This window comes from Molossus molossus, unplaced genomic scaffold, assembly GCF_014108415.1.
Source record: "Molossus molossus isolate mMolMol1 unplaced genomic scaffold, mMolMol1.p scaffold_m16_p_12, whole genome shotgun sequence".
NCBI classification, from domain to species: domain Eukaryota; kingdom Metazoa; phylum Chordata; class Mammalia; order Chiroptera; family Molossidae; genus Molossus; species Molossus molossus.
The window spans coordinates 3,384,261-3,405,050 of NW_023425347.1; positions in this window are offsets into that span (position 1 = coordinate 3,384,261).

Consider the following 20,790-nt stretch of genomic DNA (forward strand, 5'->3'; position numbering starts at 1 on the left):
ATTAGGGACTGAACTGTCTCCTTCCCCTCTGATTCATACGTTGGAGTCCTGACTTTCCAGACCTTAGAATGTGACCTGATTTGGAAATAGGGTCATTGTAGGTGTAATTAGTGAAGATGAAGTCCTACAGGAGTAGAGTGGCCCCTAATGCAAAGCAATGTGTCAAATAAATGGGGGGTTTGGACAGGCGCAAGGACAGCACCATGTGAGCATGAAGGCAGAGGCTGAGGCGATGCTTCAAACCAGGGCAGACCAAAGGCTGCAACAAAGCACCACTAGGAGAGAGGCTGGGGTCCTCCCTCCGGGTCCTCAGAAGGAGCGGGTTCTGTGAACGCCTTGACTTCAAACTGGGAGAGAGTGAAATTCCGTTGTTGAGTCACCCAGTTTGTAGTACATTGGTAAGGCAACCCATTAAACCAATGTGGTGACTCGACTTAAGTTTCGAGAAACTGTCAAAATGACTACAACATCTTACACTCTCAGGAGTATGTATGAGGGTTTCAGTGTCTCGCTCTTTGGCCGTATGTGACCTTGTCCAACTTTTTATTATCATTATTCTGCTGGGTACAAAGTGCCACCTCACTGTAATTTGGGAAGTGTTTCCTGGCAGTCCTTATTATTTCTATAAGGTTAACAGGAGTATTCCCTTTTCTATTCCTGATGTTAGCAATTTGAATCCGCTCTTTCTCTTTTTCAGACAGCCTAGCTAAAAGTCTGTCAAGTTTGTGGATCTTTTTCAAGAATCAACTTTTGCTTTTGTTGATTTTCTCTGTTGTTTTTTAATTTGATATTCCATTCTAGTCTTTATTATTATTTTTCTTCTTGCTTTGGATTTAGTTTTCTCTTTCTCCCTTAAGATAGAAGGCAAGCCCTGACCAGTTTGGCTCAGCAGTTAGAGAATCAGCCTGTGGACTGAAGAATCATAGGTTCGATTCCAGCCAAGGGCACATATGTACCTCAGTTGTGGTTGGGTCCTGGGCCCTGGTCAGGGTCATGTGGGAGGTGACCAATCAGTATGTCTCTTTTACATTGTTTTTCTCTCACTCTCTCTTTCTCCCTATTAGACTATTTGTTTATCCAACTGCATCATACCGTACAGCATTAATAGGACAATTAACACCTGAAATAAAATATCTTGAATGGATCTTTCTCCCAGCTACCCCATCTAAAATTTGTGGAACAGTTAGCAAATCTAATCGCCAAAGGTAGAAAAAGAATGCAAGAACTAACAGGGTATGACCCTCAAATTCTACATTTGCCTCTTACTCAGGAACAATTTACCACTTTGATTTCCCAGGCAATAGACTTTCAAATAGCTCTGGCAGAGTTCATTGGAGAAATTAATTACTCTCTTCCAACAAATAAATTCTTGCAAAATATTCCTCAGTTACACCTTAGCTTGGCACAAAAAATCAGTAATACCCCAATACCTGGGGCTAGAACTGTATTCATTGATGGATCAGGTAAATCTCACAAAGCAGGAGTAGCCTTTATAGAAAATGAGGAATGGAAAAATATCAGCAGCCTTGAGCCTGGGTCAACTCAGCGTGCTGAATTTGGGGCTGTCACACTAGCCCTTCAACATTTTACAGAAGAGCCCTTAAATATACTTAGAGATTCACAGTATGTAGTTAAAGTGTTACAAAGAATAGAACAAGCTTTTATTAAGCCTTTAACTGATCAAGAGCTATTAACCTTATTTTTGTCTCTTCAAGCTTTAATAGACCAACAGAATCATCCTATTTTTATAACCTACATTTGATCTCATTCCACACTCCCTGGACCTTTAACACAAGGAAATCAACAGGCAGATGCCATCGTAGCAACAACTCTTGCATTTCAGCAAGCGCAGAGTTCGCATGCCTTTTTTCACCAAAATGCTTGAGCATTCATGAAAACCTTTCATTTGACCCTCTAGCAAGCTCAAGATATTATTACGACTGGCCCAAATTGCCAACTTTCTGGAGGGACGCCAACATCAGCAGGAGTCAGTCCTCGGGGTTCAACCCCTAATGCCTTATGGCAAACAGAGGTAACACATATTTCATCATTTGGTCCATTTCAGTGGGTACATGTTACTACAGATACCCATTCCAATTTTTTACATGCAACCACCACTACCGGAGAAAAAGCCAAAGACATTAAGTGTCACTGGTTGTCCTGTTTTGCATATATGGGGGTGCCACTGGAAATTAAAACAGATAATGGGCCAGCCTATACATCTCAAAGCATTAAATTATTACTCCAACAATGGAGCATTAGCCATAAAACTGGCATCCCTATAACCCTACAGGACAAGCTATTGTTGAATGTGCTTATGCTACTTAAAATTATTAATTACAAAACAAAAGGGGGGAGTATGGGTGAACCCCCTGTAACTCAGCTTTCTCTGGCAATCTATATCTTTAATTTTTAAGATCGAGATTGCTTTGGCACTACAGCTGCAGAGCGACATTTTCCACAAAAGGTTCTGCCACAGGGCCCAAGCCTATTGGGTGCAGAGATCCACAGCAGGGGCCTGGATGGCAAGGCCCTGCAGAGTTACTGGCTTGGAGGCGGGGGTATGTTTGTGTTTTGTCTCCTACAGGTCCCAAGTGGTTGGCAGCATGTGGATAAAACCTTACCATGAACAGGAAGGACCTGCCCTTCAACCTGACTCTTCAGATTGCACAGCTGACCTTAGACACTGATCTACTTTGAGGACTCTGGCGAATGGTGTCCTTTATGCAGAAGACCAAAAAGCGAGTGATGACACTCCTGACCACCACAATTTCAAGAAAACAAAAAGGGGAAGTTGTGGGGATGGGAGTTGGTGGATGGACAACTTGTAACCTTGTGATATACATTGTCAAAACCTGGCCAGTCTAGGATCAAAGTGTGTGTGTGTGTGTGTGGACAGACAGATTTGACTGACAGGAGGAAGACTGCCTTAAGTACACATGAATGCGTTGTTTGCATGTGAATAAGATAAGGTTTGCATGACAAAGAGTTGGAAGACCACTCAGTGAGGATAATGGGCTGTAGGCCCAGGAGTGGCTGGGTTTTTTATTTTTTAGCTTTAAAGTCTCTTTCTGCCATAAAAAGTGAGACAAGTCTAGGCTGTATGGTTTGCAGAGACATCATCTCAAGGGAATAATTTACATAAATCCACTTGTAACCTGGGGGAACCAATCTGCAAATAAATGGGACTGTGTCCAAAGATCTGGAGAATTTGCTCTCTTGCAAAGCTCCCTCTCCCTCCAACCAGCGTGTGCTTGTAGTTCATTGTGTTGCACTGACAGGCTGAGAGATGGCATTACCCTTCAGTTTGCATGCGTACACTCTAACTGCTGAGCCAAACCAGCCAGGTCTCTTCCTCATTTTTTTATATAATAGCTTTGCTGGATACAAAGTGTTTGGTTTCCAGAAGTTTTCACTGCCCACAACGTTATGTTCTAAGATCCTTCCACTCTCGGAATCTGTCTGGGCCCTTTCTCTTCTCAGACTTTTTTTCTTTCCTGTCATCTCCCTGCCAAATCCTCCCAACCTCTTCTAACTCTTCTTAGGCAATATGATCAAGTATTTGAATCTCTTCAGGTCTTTATCCTATAATTCACCACAAGTTCTCTGTCACATATCCAAACCCATCAAAATGTTTCTAGAAACAAAAATTTCTTCAGTTTACTAAAATCTAAACTTCTTCAGAAGTAATTAGCAATTTAACATTAGCCTTCTCTTCTATTAAATGTTCACATTCCTATTTCTGTGAATGAAGTCCCAGTGTTCCTTCTCCTCACATATGATATCCTACAGCATGTCATTGCTATACCATGGAGTATGACTTACTTCGTAAGGTCACTTATATTGTTTCTATAAATATATTGTGGGTTTTTTTGTTGTTTTTTTTTTTATTTTTTATCCTCACCCGAGGACATTTTTCCATTTTTTGTTCAGGTAGAGTGGGAGGGAGAGAGAGGAACAGAGAGAGAGAGAGAGAAACATCGATGTGAAAGGAACACATCGAGTGGCTGCCACCCACACAACCGACCAGGGCCGGGGACAAACTGCAACCAAGGTACGCGCCCTTAGCGGGAACCGAACCTGGGTCTCTCAGGACCGCAGGCCGACACTCTAACCGCTGAACCAAGTATGTTTATTGAGAGCAAGTAAAAGGTATTCAGTATGTAGTGAGTGGCTAATATGTATCTTTTAATGACAGTGACCTAGATTGACAACTAGACCAGGGCCAGGGACCAAACCACAACCGACCAGGGCCAGGGACCAAACCACAGCTGACCAGGGCCAGGGACTGAACCACAACCGACCAGGGCCAGAGACCGAACTACAACCGAAAAGGAGCTTCAAGGCTATGACCAGACTTCCAGTGGACCCGCCAAAGAAGCTTAGCCCACCTCGACCCCAGAGTCTTCTCAGATGCCTGGTGGAGGAGATTCAGCTGGCGTTCAGGCGACCTCAGAAGCACTAGCAAAGAACCTTAGTAACTTGACCCTCAACCCGAGTACCACATTCCCTCCCCTTCCACCAAAACGCCCACCCCAACAGTAGGACAGAGAACAAACCTTAAAGGGACTTGGACTGGGGCTGGGTCAAGATCTGCTCTACAGGAGATGACTTGAAATGAGGACAATGGCAATGACTTGGAGACAAAGGATGCAAAAGGCATTACTGATGACTCCATACCACACCCTGTCTCTGAGAGAGAAACATCTGTGAGAAACAACATCAATTGGTCATCTCTTGAATTCCCCACACAGAGGGAGGGGTTTGCAAACTGGCAATGTTTCCTGTCCTGCAGTCAAGTCATAAACCTCTTGATGCATAGTCCAATCACTGATCCACAACAGCCAGACAACAATATGTGATTGAATCAAGATTCAGAAGATTTAGATGTATCAGATCCTTCTGATAATAGTAGCATGGAGAATAATTATGTCTTGGAGTTGATTTAGCTATAAATCTTATTCTTGTACTTTTTTCTTGCTACTAATTTTAAAGTCATTATACAGCAGCTTAGGTAGGCTAGGATAGACTGTTACCAATATTTTGATAACCTATGACAGAAGTTCTGTGATGTCTTTTTATTGCCTACCTTGTTGCCAGTAAAGTTTAAGGAATTCATGTAGTTTACATTTAAATGACTTCAATATACTTCAGCTCCCTTTTAATTTGACCCAAAGAAAGACTAATATGTCTTGAGTGTTGTGATTGTGTTTTAGAAGCCTGAAGTCAGTAAGTGGAAGAAATGTAAAAACGAAACCCTTGGTGGCTTGGCTAGGCTGGCGCAGGGTTAGCGCAGGGTTAACGCAGGGTGCATTAACTAGATTCTCTGGTTTAAAAAAAATTGAGTTGTAACATTTTTTTTTTTTTTTTGTATACAGACAGAGTGGGAGGGAGAGAGAGGAAGAGAGAGAGAGGGAAACATCGATGTGAAAGGGACACATCGAGTGGCTGCCACCCGCACAACCAACCAGGGCCGGGGACAAACTGCAACCGAGGTACGTGCCCTTAGCGGGAACCGAACCCGGGTCTCTCCGGAACGCAGGCCGACGCTCTAACCGCTGAGCCAAACCGGCCAGGGCAGTTGTAACATTTTTTTAATGTGTTATTTTAATTTTTAGTAGCAAATTTGTGTATAGGGCATCTTATTAAAATTTGAGGTGTTTGGGAATTTTTTAAAAATAAAAGAAAGTGACCTAGATTATGTTTAATTCACAAGATGAACCCAAGGAGCACTCAGCACAATTTGTTGGTGGAGTTGAAAGGTGCATGAAGCCTTTGCTGTAGCATGAGCAGTACTTGCAAAAGAAACGAGTCAGACAGTGTTTGTAAAGGGCCTAATCAGGTTGAACATTATGCTCTATTTCATTAAGCACTGTGGAAGCAAATATCTCCTTCTGATACATTCTCCTGACTACTAACCCTCTTCATTCACCTTGTGGGTCAGGTTCAACCTTGCCTTTCACATGTTGATGAATAGAATGTTTTATATGTTAGCTGTTAATCCTGTTACAGTATTTACAGAAACTACAGTGCCATAGGTAGAAGCCAGACTAAATTTCCCCTCCTTTTACTCAAATTTGATGAGTTTTTCATACACAAAAAGACAAGACAAACCTTTGGAGGGCAAAAAAAGTTTTCTGGTGCAGCTGATTTGCATTCAAAAGTGAATCATTCAGAATTCATTGTACTGACTTTTAATCAAAGGCAGCTGAGCTGGGAACCGTTTTGCTGCAGAGAGCAGACAGGAATGAGACCTTATGTTTGGGAAGCACTTCACACTCTAAGTTTTGTTACATAAAGAATTACATTAGTGTATTTATCCAGGTAGACAGGGTATGCTTTATCATCCTTTTCGTTTTTAAATGAAGATGCTGAAATACAGAGCAGTTTGGTTGGTCTTAGTCACACCAATTATTAGAAGTGAATTTCCCTGATAGTGACATCAGAGGTGATTTTCACGGTATCATCAGTGAGTGTGTGACTGGAGGAGGGGATTGGTATAGATGCCAAGTTTAGGTAGTTCTCAAAAAATACTTAAAAAAAAAAACAACTATGACTAAAATCTCTGAATAACAGAATCCACGCAGTCCTACAGCTTTTCGTGATGATGAAGGTAATGCTTAGATGGTGATAATGGCTGTGGTGATAATAGTGTCATCATTATCAGGTTCTGGTGTCACCAGCATCATTAAAGGGGGAGTGTATTGGTCTAGGTCCAATCAGAAGACAGAAATCACACAGTAATTTGAACAGAGGAAGTTTAATATAAAGAATTATAAAACCACTATACAAGGATAAAAATATAAAGGAAATTTCAAGGGTAACAAAGCTTAGCGGGGTGTGTATACAAAAGTAAAAACTCAGAACGGGTTCTGTCATCAAGGGTGGGGTGCACGACTCATTTGACAGGGCAGGTTTCAGCCCACTGCATAGTGGAAGCATTTGCTGTTTCCCAGACCAGAGTTTGTCAATAGTCACAAGGAAGAAGGAAGCTAACATGTGGAACACAGGTGAGTGTATGTGGTGAGTGTGCAGAGATAGTCCTGCTCACTGTTCGGGCAGCACTGTCACGTGACCTGTGGTACACAGCGTCCTTCTGGTGGGGACCACAGGACACACCATCTGGACACAGGTAAACTGAGGCAGGTGGTCGGTGTGCAGAGAAAGTTGGAATGCCACTTCTGGGACAGAGACTAGACTGCATTGGTGTGTCCACACCTGTGAGCTGAGGGGAGCAATTCCCCAGCTCAGGTCAGGCCTGTATGGTCACTGGGAGACTGCTGGCTTGGGGTGTCGTGTGGGGGCACAGCAGAATAGGCTGTCCCCAAGGACTGGCAGTGCTGACCAGCAGGGCAGCAGGCATAAAGAAAAGCAAAATCTCAATGGACCAGAACCAGGAAGGGAAGCTTTCTCTTTCTGCTGCAGTATCTCCAGAGCTCTCTACAGACAAAGTTGTCACACTGTGCTAACAGTAAAGAAAAGAGCCATTACGTTAGAGCAGGTACTGAAGGGGGAATTACCAGTTGAGGCCATTAAATTAAACTGACAAATTAGAAATGCTATTAATCACATTTTTTTATCCATTGCTTTGTGGATGATTTTATTCCAGCTTTATTAGGTATGGTTGACAAACAAAAATTGTGTATATTCAGATTATGCAATGTGATTTTTAAGATGTCTAATGTTCTGATTTAATATATATTTAAAGATGACAAACAGATTTAGGGGGGTTAATTTGCTTAAATAATGCAACTAGAAGGTAGAGGAGTTAGTGTATTCACCTAGACATTTAAATCCAAGGGCAGTGTTTTCATGTCTAATATGATAGATAACATGTGGTGGGACTTCTCGCTGTCCACCCAAATCCATTCTCATTTTCACCTTTTTGCAGACGGGCTATATTTCCCAGCATCCCCTGCCTTGCCCCTCACTCTTGCTGAAAGATTTGGCCAAATGTCTAAGTTCTCTCCTAGAGAGTGAAGAGAATCATGTGGATCATGTTTTTTTTAATCACTCCTGAGGATGTTTTCTCCATTGCTTTTTAGAGAGGTTGGAAGGAGGGCAGGGCGAGAGAGAGAGAGAGAGAGAGAGAGAGAGAGAGAGAGAGAGAGAGAAACCCTGATGTGAGAGAGACACATCCATTCGCTGCCTCAAGAACACACACTGACTGGGGCTGGGATTGAAACTGCAACCCAGGTATGTGCCCCTGACCAGGAATCAAACCCATGACCTTTCTGTGCACAAGCCAATGCTCCAACCACTGAGCCACACACCAGCCAGGGATTTTTTCTTTAATCAACTGGATGGCTCAAAAAGCAACGACCTTATTTGCTTGCGTACAAGCAAGCATGTAAACATATTAAAGATGGCAGAACCAACGGCAGTCTGATGTTAATTATCACTCTGATTGGGAAGCAGAGCCGCCCACTTAGGAATTATACCCCTAATCTTCAAGCCAGGTTTTTTAAATGTACCCTCAGATATTCATAGACAGAAAATTTTATATATAAAATATCAAAAATATATTGAAAGTTCTACCTGCTTTATTTTCTGACACATATTTCATCTCACTAAATATCTGTTGAATTGAGAAATGAGAAAATGCTTACCATGATTTTAGTTAAAATTGATAAACCACAGTAGATTCTTTTCTATTTTGTGTAAAATAATATTTGTGACGATTCTAAGACTCATTTATCTAACTTTTACTTTGAATTTTTCTTCTTTTTACTTGCAATATACTAAATGCAATTTTATTATTTATCTATTTCTTCTTCTAATTACATTGTCTTAATGCACAGTTGTTCACTGGGTAGCTCCACTAAGTACTGCCTTACATTAATCTGCACTGTGTCTCCTCTTTCGAGACTGGGACTGTGTGGTACAGAGCACGTTTTCTCATCCTGATGCTGATACACTGAGAAGCAGCATTATACGATGGAAATGATTAGAGATTTGGGGTCAGAGGAACTGTGTTTGAGACTTGATTCTATCACCATTTCTGTGTCTGGAGCAAGTTCTCTGAATTCATGCCCACAGTACAAAAATGTGTAAATATATAGACTTTTCTGAAGCTTATGAAGTATGTGTTAGTAAAAATGCAGTGCCAATGTAGAGCTTATTGTCAGTGCAGATGCTCACCAGTGTTTGAGCAGATGGATTGGAATGACAGAAAGTAGTCATTGTATCTTGAGATTTCCCAGGAAACTGATGTAGCATTTATTTATTTGTTTGTGTGTTTATTTGTTTATTTACTTATTCAGAAAAATATACTTATTTTTCAGCCTTATTAAAATATAGTTGACAAATCAAAGGGAATATATTAGAAGTGTAGGACTTTAAGATGATTTGATATATGTATACATGGTGAAAAGACTCCCATCATGAATTAACATACCATCACCCCACTTATTTACCCCCTTTTTAAAATTAGAAATCTTAAGCTTTACTCTCATAGCCAACTTCATCATACAATAGAATAGTATCCACTGTAGCCACTATGGTACACATTAGAATTTCAGGTCGTATGCATCTTATAACTAAATTCTGCACCTTTCACTAGCCTCACCGTGTTGACTTCAACTCCCTGGCCTCTGGAAACTATCCCATTCTTTCTACAAATTTGACTCTTTAAATTCGATTCTGCATATAAATTTATACCATGAAGTATTTTTATTTTTATTTTTCTGTATGTCTTATTTTATTTTGGACCATCCATGTTACCGCAAATGTGGGATTTACTTTTTTATGGCTGAATAATATTCGTGTGTGTGTGTGTGTGTGAATAGACAGTTAGGTTCATCTGTCAATGGACAGTTTGTCTCCACACCTTGGCAGTTGTGAATGATGCAGCAATGAACATAGCAATAAAGTTGGAAATTGACCATTTACTTATGGGTTTATTTCAGGGCTCTCTATTCTATTCCATTAATATATTTGTCTATTTTTTAATAGATTTTTATTGATTTTTTTAGAGAAAGAGATAGAATCATCGATGTGAGAGAGATATATCAATCGGCTGCCTCCTGCACTTTTATCTTGTTCTTAATCTTAAAAAGAAAACCTTCAGCTTTTCACCACTGAGTATGATGTTCGCTGTGGGCTTTGCATATATGGCCTTTATTAAGTTGAAGTACACTCCTTCTACACTGAATTTATTAAGAGTTTTATCATGAAAGGGTATTGAATTGTCAAGCACTTTTCATGCATCTATTGAGACAATCATATAATTTTTATCCTTAATTTGGTTAATATAGGGAATCACATTTGGTTTGAGTATTGTTGAATCACCCTTGCAACCCAGGAATATTTCCCACTTGATCAGGGCACATAATCGTTTTAATGTATTGTTGCATTTGGTTTGCTAATACGTTGTTGAGGGTTTGCATCTGTATTTATCATGGATATTGGACTATAATTTTCTTTTCTTCTGGTTTAGCTGGCAGTGAGCAGCTGCTGGGGTTGTGGCAGTGGGCAGTGGTTTTCTTCCTTTACCAAAATGTTGCAATGAGTGTACAGGAGCTGAGTAGCTGTCCGTCCCCGAGACAGCTGGCACCCAGATCTGGTCAGTCAGTCCCCACGAGGTCTGTTTCCCTGCTGCCAACTTGCTTCGGCAGCCTGCGATATACAAGAAGAGAGATCCCAGGCGGGTGGGGATCTTGCATCAGAAAGAAAGCCAGACTGTGTGGAGCAGCTCCCCTTCCTGCTCTGCGCCTCTGAGGGATAGGGTCTGGGGGTGGAGGGGTGGGGCACTTGAATCTCTGTTACGCTGACATTGGCCTAATGAGTTTTCCTTTTTTTCAATAAAGTTGATTTCTTTTTTAAAACAAATATTTTCTTTATTGATTTTAGGGGGATAGAGAGAGATAGAAACATCGATGAGAGAGAACATCGACTGGCCGCCTCCCGCATGCCCCCTACTGGGGATTTGGCCCACAACCTGGGCATGTGCCCTGACCTGGAATCTAACCAGTGACCTCCTGGAGCAGGGTCAATGCTCAACCACTGAGCCGCACCGTCCAGGCAATAAGGTTTATTTCCTAATTCAGGCTGTGTGATGTTGAGGAATTTGTTCTGCCCTCTTGCATGACAGATGGCAGCCCTGGAAGGACTCATCTGATACAACATATGTCCAGGCTCCCCTGAGAGCTGTGGTTCTCAGACACTGAGTAGTTTTGTCTCTGTTCCTTTCATTCTTCATCCTGGTGCAGGTTGCTGCTCATGAGACAGTCTGGCAGCCTGTGAGCATCTTCCTACAATAAGTCACTGTTCAACAGGTAGAACAAGTTATAACTGCAGCTCCATATACTGAATAAAAAGCAAGGCTCCCAAGCGTGTGGATATATGGCTCCCACCGCTGTGCCACATACAGTGTCCAATTTAAGGTGGAAAACACAGATCCTTTCTGTTCCATTTGTTTTTGAAAATGGCTGAAACTCATGAAAGGGGGTTTCTTATTTTAGAGGATTGTTTAATCTGTGACTTGAGTTGAAGCAAATATTCATTTTAGTTTAATAAATATTCTAAAGCAGACATTTCACCTTTCTATATATACCTTTATGCTATTTTGCCATTTGTGTTTTATTTTAATAATATAAACACCTTAAATAACATGTTAAAGAATTGCTACATTTGAGACAAGAGTTTGAGAGGGGATTTATTTCATTATTATGTAACAAGGATTATACTAATATTCCCATCATCAGGTTTCTTCCAGAAGGAACAATGGTCCCTGGCTGGTGTGTCTCATTTGGTTGAGTGTCAACATGTGCAGCAAAGACTGCAGGTTGGATTCTCAGTCAGGGCACATGCCCAGATTTCTGATTTGATCCCCAGTAGGGGGCGGGCAGGAGGAGAAAGCCCTTTAAGGTCTTTCAAAATCCTTCATGTAATTTTCATTATGTTCTTACTACCTCTATATAGTAAAGAGATTTAAAAAAACAACATGTTTTTTGTTTGTTTGTTTGTTTTTTTATCAAGCATATTCGATTGTTTGGGAATAGTTTAAGAAAAAATTGGGAAAGGCAACATTTACCAAAGTTAAATAATTTTGCTATGTTATAGTTTTCAACAATGGAACAATTTAATATTTGTCAGATATCCATAGTTACAAATTGGATTTAACAAATAAAAAAAAGAAAGATATATAACCCAGTAATGAGATTAGCTTTCCAGGAAGATAGTTTTACCCTCATTAAAGATAGAAAACATGACATAACATTATTAGAGTTTGGGGAAGCTTTTCATTCATATTTGCTTTCCAAATTTGAAGTATATATTAACTTTGCAAATGTAAAGACGTATCAAGTTAATCGATTTTCTATTTTCAGAAACAATAGAAATGTAGTATAATTCAATAAACTTTAAATTATAGTGAAAAGAAGGAGGTTTTGCTGGTTTTCTGTTTTTCTTTTTTCTCTTTTACTCTTCTCTCTCATTTTTGTATCTATTTTTCTCTTCTGCTTTTCCTTGCCTTTTGCATTATCTCATCTAATAGACTATTTTACTAAAGTTTGACTAAAGTCTCTCATTTTTACTATTTAAAATTTGTTCTAAAGTGTTTTATAGCAAAATTACAATAGCATTTATGTTAATGTTATCTAAGTAAATAAACTAATAAATTCAATTTCATTGTCAAACTAACTTGAAGAATACCAACATAACTTTTCAAAAATATAAGAAAAAAGACTAATATCACACTATATTAACCTTTTTATTTACCTTTTATTATAATTTTCTTTATGTACAAATACACCCACACATCATCAGTGTGCAGCTCAGTGAACATTTACGAAGAGCATACAGCTGTGCAGTTACAGGTGAGGAAACAGACCAGCACTCTTGGGACCCCTTTGCTCTCCAGGATGTATCTCCACTTCTCCCCAGAGGCAAACCCAATTTCCATTCGACCTGCATTAGGTTAGTTTGTCAGCTTTTGTAATTTATAACAAGGAGTCATATCATAGAGCATATATTCTTTTGTGTCTTATATCTTTCGTTCAGTATTATGTTTGCATGAGATTCATCAGTGCTGGTGTCTGTAACTTTGGTTGCTAATATAGTATTTGATTTTATAATATACTACATATTCTTTCTACTGTTAATGTACATTTCTAGTGTGGAGCTAGTACAAATGTATCTATACATTTCTATTGGGTATATAACTAGGAATCGAATAGGGAATGCATCAGTTCATTTACTTGACATTTATTACCAATAGTTTTATAAGTGATTTTTACCAATTTTCACAGTAAACCAACAGTATATGAAAAAGGTGATCATTCCACATTGTCACTAACATGACATTTCAGTCTTCTTTTTTTATGTTTTGCCAATTTTGCTGGTGTGTGGTGATATTATATTGTTTTCATTTGTGCTTCCCTAGTAAGTAATGAGACTGAGCACTTTTCCATATGCTTCTTGACCCCTTGGGCATTCCTTTCTTTTTAAGTTCTTTTAGTCTTTTGCCCATTTGTATTGTATTTTGTTGTTATGTATTTATCTGTAGTTCTGTTAAATTCTGAACATGAGTCTTTTGATATATATAGCAAACATCTTCTTTCATTATTTTGGATTACATGCTAATTCTTTTAATAGCACATTTTGATAAATGAGAGTTTTAAACGCAGTTCAATTTATCAATATTTTCTTTATTATAGCGTTGTGTCGCCCTATTTTAGAAACCTTTTTCTATCCCAAGTTTGTGAAGATAATCTTATATCAACTTGGTTTTATCTTCTACTGTTAAATATAAATTCACAAGAAAATTATGTTTTATGTGTATAATAAAATTTTATGTGGTCAAGATTATGGTTTAAAATAATTTAAGACATTATGTGTGTGTGTTTTCCAGTAAAACTCTGTATACTAAGCGACAGCAGGCTGGATTTGGCTTGGGCGTTGTAGTCCACGACCTCTGTCCAGTGTGGCACGCAACTGGCCTTATTGAAAATATGACAAGCTGGCTAAGTTGCTAGCTCACTGTATAGATGATTCAAGTCTTTCTTTGTTCTTCGGCTATAAAATATGCAGTGAGCTGGCAACTGAATGGAGCAGTTCTGTGCCTCGGACAGAGGTGTGCTAGAGCCTCGGCCCCACGCCGCGTGATTCTGGTGGCTGGACGTTGTGAGCGTCGGTTCCAGAAGTCATACATTGGCACACTACACATAAAGATTCTTGTATCTTCGAGAGAACCAGTTGTTAAATATTTACTAGCACAGCACTGCAACCTCATCATAAGTTGAGGGTTAAACTTTACTTCTCAACTTAGTAGTGTCTACATAAACTATATGGGATTCTTCTCTATGGGAGATTTGTCTTTTCTCTCCCATTTATTTATTCATTTTTTAATTTATGTCAGTATGAACTTGTGGCTGTTTATTTTATGCTTCGGGTTATAATCTGGTGAATAACACTTTATTTATTTATTGTTCAAATCAGCAACTTTTGTTGGAAACTCCTTTAGTTTGCCTCTGTGTCCCTTTCACATGCTCTCATCATTTTGTTTTTGATCACTTTCTTCTTGGAATTACTAGGATCCCCACACTCAGCTTGTATATCCTGTCTCCTGCCTTAGAATCAGCTGTTTCTCCAGGAATTCCTGGTTTCTTTTATTGATAAATGACAGCTAAAACCAAGAACTGGGTACCAGGTGTGCTCATTTCTAATGGAGTGTCACTGCACTGAGGCACAACACTAGAAAATGTATGTATGCTACCCCATGTATATACACAAACCTGTAATTCCAAAAACGTAGGCATCTATATCTGTATTAAGTTAAACCTGAGTTCATACTGATGTCTCTGAATCAAGTCTAGGAAGAAATAGTTTACTCCAGCTTTCTCCCTTGCTTATCTGTACTTTCACCCTCTAAAAGTGAGAATCCGCACTCTCATCATCTGTCATCCATTATGTACTTGTTCAACAACTTTTTCATGGAGAACACTAGCAGAATTGTTCATCTGTAATTCCATGTTACTTGTCTTCTGACTAAACTTGAGTACTTGTCTTTTTATCTGATATATGGGTTTTTTATCTTTAAAACTATTTTTGTATGTAACCAAGAAAGATATTTTAGCTTGTTATACAATTCAGATCAATGTTGTAGTGAGATTATTGTAGTGCACAGGTGACTAGGGATTTTGTATTTTAGAGATATGATGAGAATGATAGGAATCAGAGATACAGGATAGAAGGCCCAAAGATTCTGAATGGGACATTACTATATAATTGATTTCATTAGAACTGTTTCACAATTCCAAGTAAAAGAGGCTATGATTAGCTTTGCTGTTGAATCTTTGTAGCATAGAACAGAAAAGGATCTTCATTGGGAAAAAGAAAAAGAGAAAAAAAGAGTAAATACTTATTTCTAAGATGAGTAAAGATACTCTTGTTATTGGTGGAAGTAGAGTGTGTCTACTTTGGGTGTCTTGAGAAAACGAATTTCCTGAGGCCCCCATGAGAGGTTGGGATTTTGTGGAAAGCTTTATTGCTGATATAAAGTTTCCATCTCTGTCCACCCTGCCATGGAATACGTGCAATCTTATCTTCAGCAAGGCCAAGACAAAAGCCAGTGTCCAGAGCTTCTGCTCCATATTAAACTACAGTCCAGTCCAGCATCTGACTAGCTTAGTGTGTATTCCCAGCAGCAGTCCATTGATGTGGGGTCCACATACCCATGGGCCATCGGGCCATGATGCTGCTACTTTTTTTAAAAAATAATTTTTCTTTATTGATTTTAGAGAGTGAGGAAAGGAGAGGGAGAAAGATAAAAACGTCAATGAGAGAGAACATTCACTGGCCGCCTCCTATGTGCCCAGCTACTGGGGATTGGGCCCACAACCTGGGCATGTGCCCTGACTAGGAATCGAACCGCAACCTCTTGGTGCACAGGTCAACATTCAACCAACTGAGCCACACCTACTGAGCTTCTTAAGGCCACATGGCTATGAGAGAGAACAGGCAAGCACACAGGCCAGGGTGGACCACAAAATAAGAGAGCGCGAACCCAAGAAAGAGCAGACAAGAATAAGAGAGAAGAAATTCTTTGTCTGAAGATTTTAACTTTCCAAGATATGATGCACTTCTGATGGGGTTCACCCCTTGCCAATCCATTGTTCCCCAGGCTAGACTGACAGGCAAGCACCTTCCCTACCACACCCCACATGACCGTGGTTATAACGCCTGGCCTTCTGTTTGCTTGCTTTCCTTTATTAGCATTAACTAGCTAATTATAATGATGACATGTCTATCTTGAAACATCAGATTTAACATTTTTCACGTATTCTCTCAAATTTTTACTCACTTTCCAGGTATCTGGAAGCCTACCATTTGTCATGTGTTTAGACCAAGGTTTCTCAACAGTTTTACTCTTAACAATTTGGCCATTGACATATTGATAGGTAATTCCCTGTGAAATATAACATGTTTAACCTATTCTTTTTATATTCCAGTAACATCACCTGCCCTCGAGCCCTTAGTTTAAACAATCAAAATGTGTACAGATATGAAATGTCCTCAAAGAGCAAAATCGATCTCGCTTAAAAACCACTGGTAAAGTTTGAAGCCTGAGTAAGTCTATTTGAAAATTTAAAAATTGTTTTTAAGTGAAAAATACCTTTGCCAAAATTAAATAAAAAAGAAAAAGATGCCTCTGCCATCAATGAGGAAGAGACTTTCACGTACGTGCTTAGATGTAATTTCTCAGATGGACTCTATGGGGACCCAGTTTTTCTCAGATGTATCAATATGTAAGGTATATAGGCTCTTAGACTTCCTGCTACATGGTTCTTTTCAGAAATAACTTTAAAAATGTGTATTGGTAGGATGCTGGCTCTTAAATATTTTATATTTGAAGAACCTACATTCAATCTTGATAACTTTGAAAACAAAAAGTGGAGAGGGAGAAGAGATTATTAATCTCTAGTTAGAGGAATATTTTAAAATATTTTCAGATCTGTAACTAATATTTAGGAATATTAAAACTTCCTTGAATAAATTACTATTTCCAACTCAGAATTTGTTTTTGCTATTAATAAATTGTGTCCCTTTCTATTCAATGTAACCTCTTTATTTAAAGATTTTATTATTTTTTTTCCATGTTGACTTTCTCTAGCTTAAAATTTAGAATGTAATTCTTTGTTGAAGTAGAGGTTTTCATTTATTATGCTTCAAAGGCATGGGTCTATTTAGAAGTTCCCTCAGTGAATTATAATTGGCTGAAATATTTTTACATAATCTGATCCAGACTGAGTTTGACAATTCTATGAATTACAGAAAAGTTCTTCTTGATCTAAACAGTTGACAGTCTACAGAAATCAGTGCAGCTGAGGCTAAACTACATAAAAAGGTTAATGCTCAGACTCTTAACTTTATGGACTTTTATGACTCAGACATTTCTGGTGTGATGAGTCAAAACAGAAGCCAGACAAGAATAGGCATATAGATCAAGAGAACAGAACAGAGAATCCAGAAATCCACCCAGGAGAATATGCTCTATTAATATTTGACAAAGGAGGCAAGAGCATACAACGGAGTAAAGACAGCCTCTTTAATAAATGTTCTTGGGAAATTGGGCACGTGCATGCAAAAAAAAAAAAAAAAAAAAAAGAAAGAAAGAAACTAGACCACCAATTTACACCATACACAAGAATAAACTCAAAATTGATGAAAGACTTAAATGTAAGTCATGAATCCATAAAAATCCTAGAAGAAAAAGTAGGCAGCAAAGCCTGACATCACACATAGCAGAATTCTCACTAAGAATGTTGCCTAAGAAAAGACAAACAAAGGAAAAACTTAATAAATGGGACTACATCAAACTAAAATGTTTCTGCACAGCAAAAGAAACAAGCATCAAAATGAAAAGGGAACCCACTGTATGGAAGAACATCTTTGCCAATGATACATCAGATAAGGGGTTAATATCCAAAACATATAAAGTACTCATACAACTCAACAAAAGGAAGACAAACAATTCAATTATAAAACGGGCAGAGGACCTGAATTGACACTTCTCCAAAGAGGACATCCAAATGGCCTAGAGACATATGAAAAAATGCTCAACATCACTAATCATCAGAGAGATGAAAATTAAAATGACTATGAAGTATCAACTCACACCTGTCAGAATGGCTGCCATCAACAAATCATCAAACAACAAGTGCTGGAGACGTTGTGGAGAAAAGGGGACTCTAGCACACTGCTGGTGGGAATGCAGACTGGTGCAGTCACTATGGAAAACACTATGGTGTTTTCCCAAAAAATTAAAAATGGAATTGGCATTTGACCCAGTGATCCCACTTCTAGGAATATATCCTAAGAAGCCTGAAACACCAATCAGAAAAAATGTATGTACCCCTATGTTCATAGCTACACTATTTAAAATAGCTAAGATCTGGAAACAGCCCAAGTGCCTATTAGTAGATGAATGGATAAAAAAAGCGGTGGGACATATACACAATGGAGTACTCTGCAGCTGTAAGAAAGAAAGATCTCTTACCCTTTGAGATGACATGGAGGGAACTGGAGAGTATTATGCTAAGTGAAATAAGCCAGTTAGAGAAAGACAAGTATCACATGATCTCACTTATTTGTGGTATATAATGAACAAAATAAACTGAAGAACAAAATAGATCCAGAGACACAGAAGTAGGGAACAGACTGACAAACCTCAGAGGAAAGGGAAGTGGAGGTGTGGGAAGAGATAAACCAAGGAACTTACATGCATATGTGCATAACCAATGAACACAGACAACAGTGTGGTGAAGGCGGGGGTGGTGAGAGTGGATAGGAGGGTGCCAATGGGGAAAAAGGAGGGACATCTGTAATACTTTCAACAATAAAGATAAAATGATTAATTAATTAAATTTAAAAAAGAAACCATTAATCTCAGCAGGCCCTTCATGAACACTTGTCAGGAACATGTCATTTTTCAGACGTTTAGCCCCTCTAATCCTGAGGGTCCTTAGGATTCACCTTCATTTTAAACTCAAGTTTGCTAAAGCAGGATAAATGACTTCATGTTTCATAGCTTGTTGATTGGTAGCAGTTAACAGAATCACTATTTGTATTTATGTATTTCTGACTCCCTGCAGGTCATGGGAGGCAGAGTGGTGGGTGGTCACTCACAGAAGAGTGAGAGTCAAAGTTTTCCTTAAGCAGAGACGTCCAAGTGAAGGCTCAGTGAAGATATCCAGGGTGCACCACTTCTTGTCCAAGAAAGTTAATGAAAAACATAAATAGATGAAGAAAATGCAACTTCACAACCAAGGGAAAAGGAAGATGAACATGATTAACTGGGGACCCAGTGAGTTAGTCACAGACAGCCAGGTGTACTGAAATGTCTGAAGGAGCGGAAGGCAAATTACATGCTCTTGTTATTATTTTAAGTGAACTGGTAGCCCTAAGTAACAGAAAAAAAGTTCAAGCTTATTCAAAATTTTATTCAATGGGAGATTGTAGGCAGATACAAATTGTGCTTTAAGACATGTATATCCAGGTCATGGTAGGTCTAACAGAACATGAAGGAATAAAAAATTATTGCAAAAGAAAAAAATCCTTAAATCTATAACTAAAATAGATGCCTTACAATCTCAGAACAATTTTATTATATTAAGCATGATTAAACTATTATAATCCTTAGTGGAGAAGGTTGACTCTCAAAAAACTAAAACCAAACAAACAAAAACCCACAAAAAACAGAGTTAGAAATTTTGTAATAAGGCAGAAAGGAAAAGACTTTATGTTGGCTCTCCATAATGTTGTGAGTCTTATGTAGGAGCTACAAGATTCTGTACAATACAAGGAAACCAACAACAATATGTCAATAAAAATACTTTAAATGTTTTAAAATAGCTAAACATGTAATATGATGTCTGTATGTTTGGCTTATTTTCTCTATCACATTGAAAAGTAAGGTCTGATAATTCAAGTGCAGAACTGTTCACATTTCTAACATCTTAGCAACCAAACATACTAATCACTTGCCATGATTGGATCATCAGTCCCAAGTATCAAGGTCATAAGGTGGTTGGTCTTTGACACTGATAGATGTTCACAGATAATTATTTACATGGCAATAATGAAGTGATTTGGCTATTATAAATACCCTGAACATCAGTAAGTTCAAATTCTAGGGGTAATATTTGGGAGCATTTTCTCCCAAATGATGAGGAAAGAGTAGAGGGAAAATGTGACATCAGAATAAATAAAACCATTAAAACTAAAGCCTTGTGCTCATTGGAGTTAGTAAACTTGATAATAGGACACAACTGCTATATTAGTGCAGTATATCCATTTTTATTATCAAAAATATTTGCATTATCTGTCACTTTGGCAGTTATAAAGTATTCTCTAACAAAATGCCGATGTAATATTATCATACAAAAGTATATTTGGTCTTTGTGTCCTATTCCTGGCACAGAGCTCCGATAGCGCTTGGTATTTCCTGAGTGTCTTTTGTTATACATAATGAGCCCTTTGTCTCACACTTGAGTTTTTGCTGATGAGGAGACTTAGGATGTGGGGCTATTGGGTAGCCTCAGGATGGGGTGTGTCACCAGAAAGACCAGGTGATTTTGGGGTGGAATTTTCATCCTCACCCACTGACCTCCAGGTGAGGGAGAAAGACTGGAGATTAAAACCATAAACAAGGGTTGAAATCCCCCAATTGGTGGACACAGTGTGGAGCTGGGAGGTGCACCTCTGCAGAGGACACGGAAGCCCCGGGCCCTCTCCCACACCTTGCTCTATGCATCTATTCCTGAATCGTGTCCTTTGTAATAAATTGAT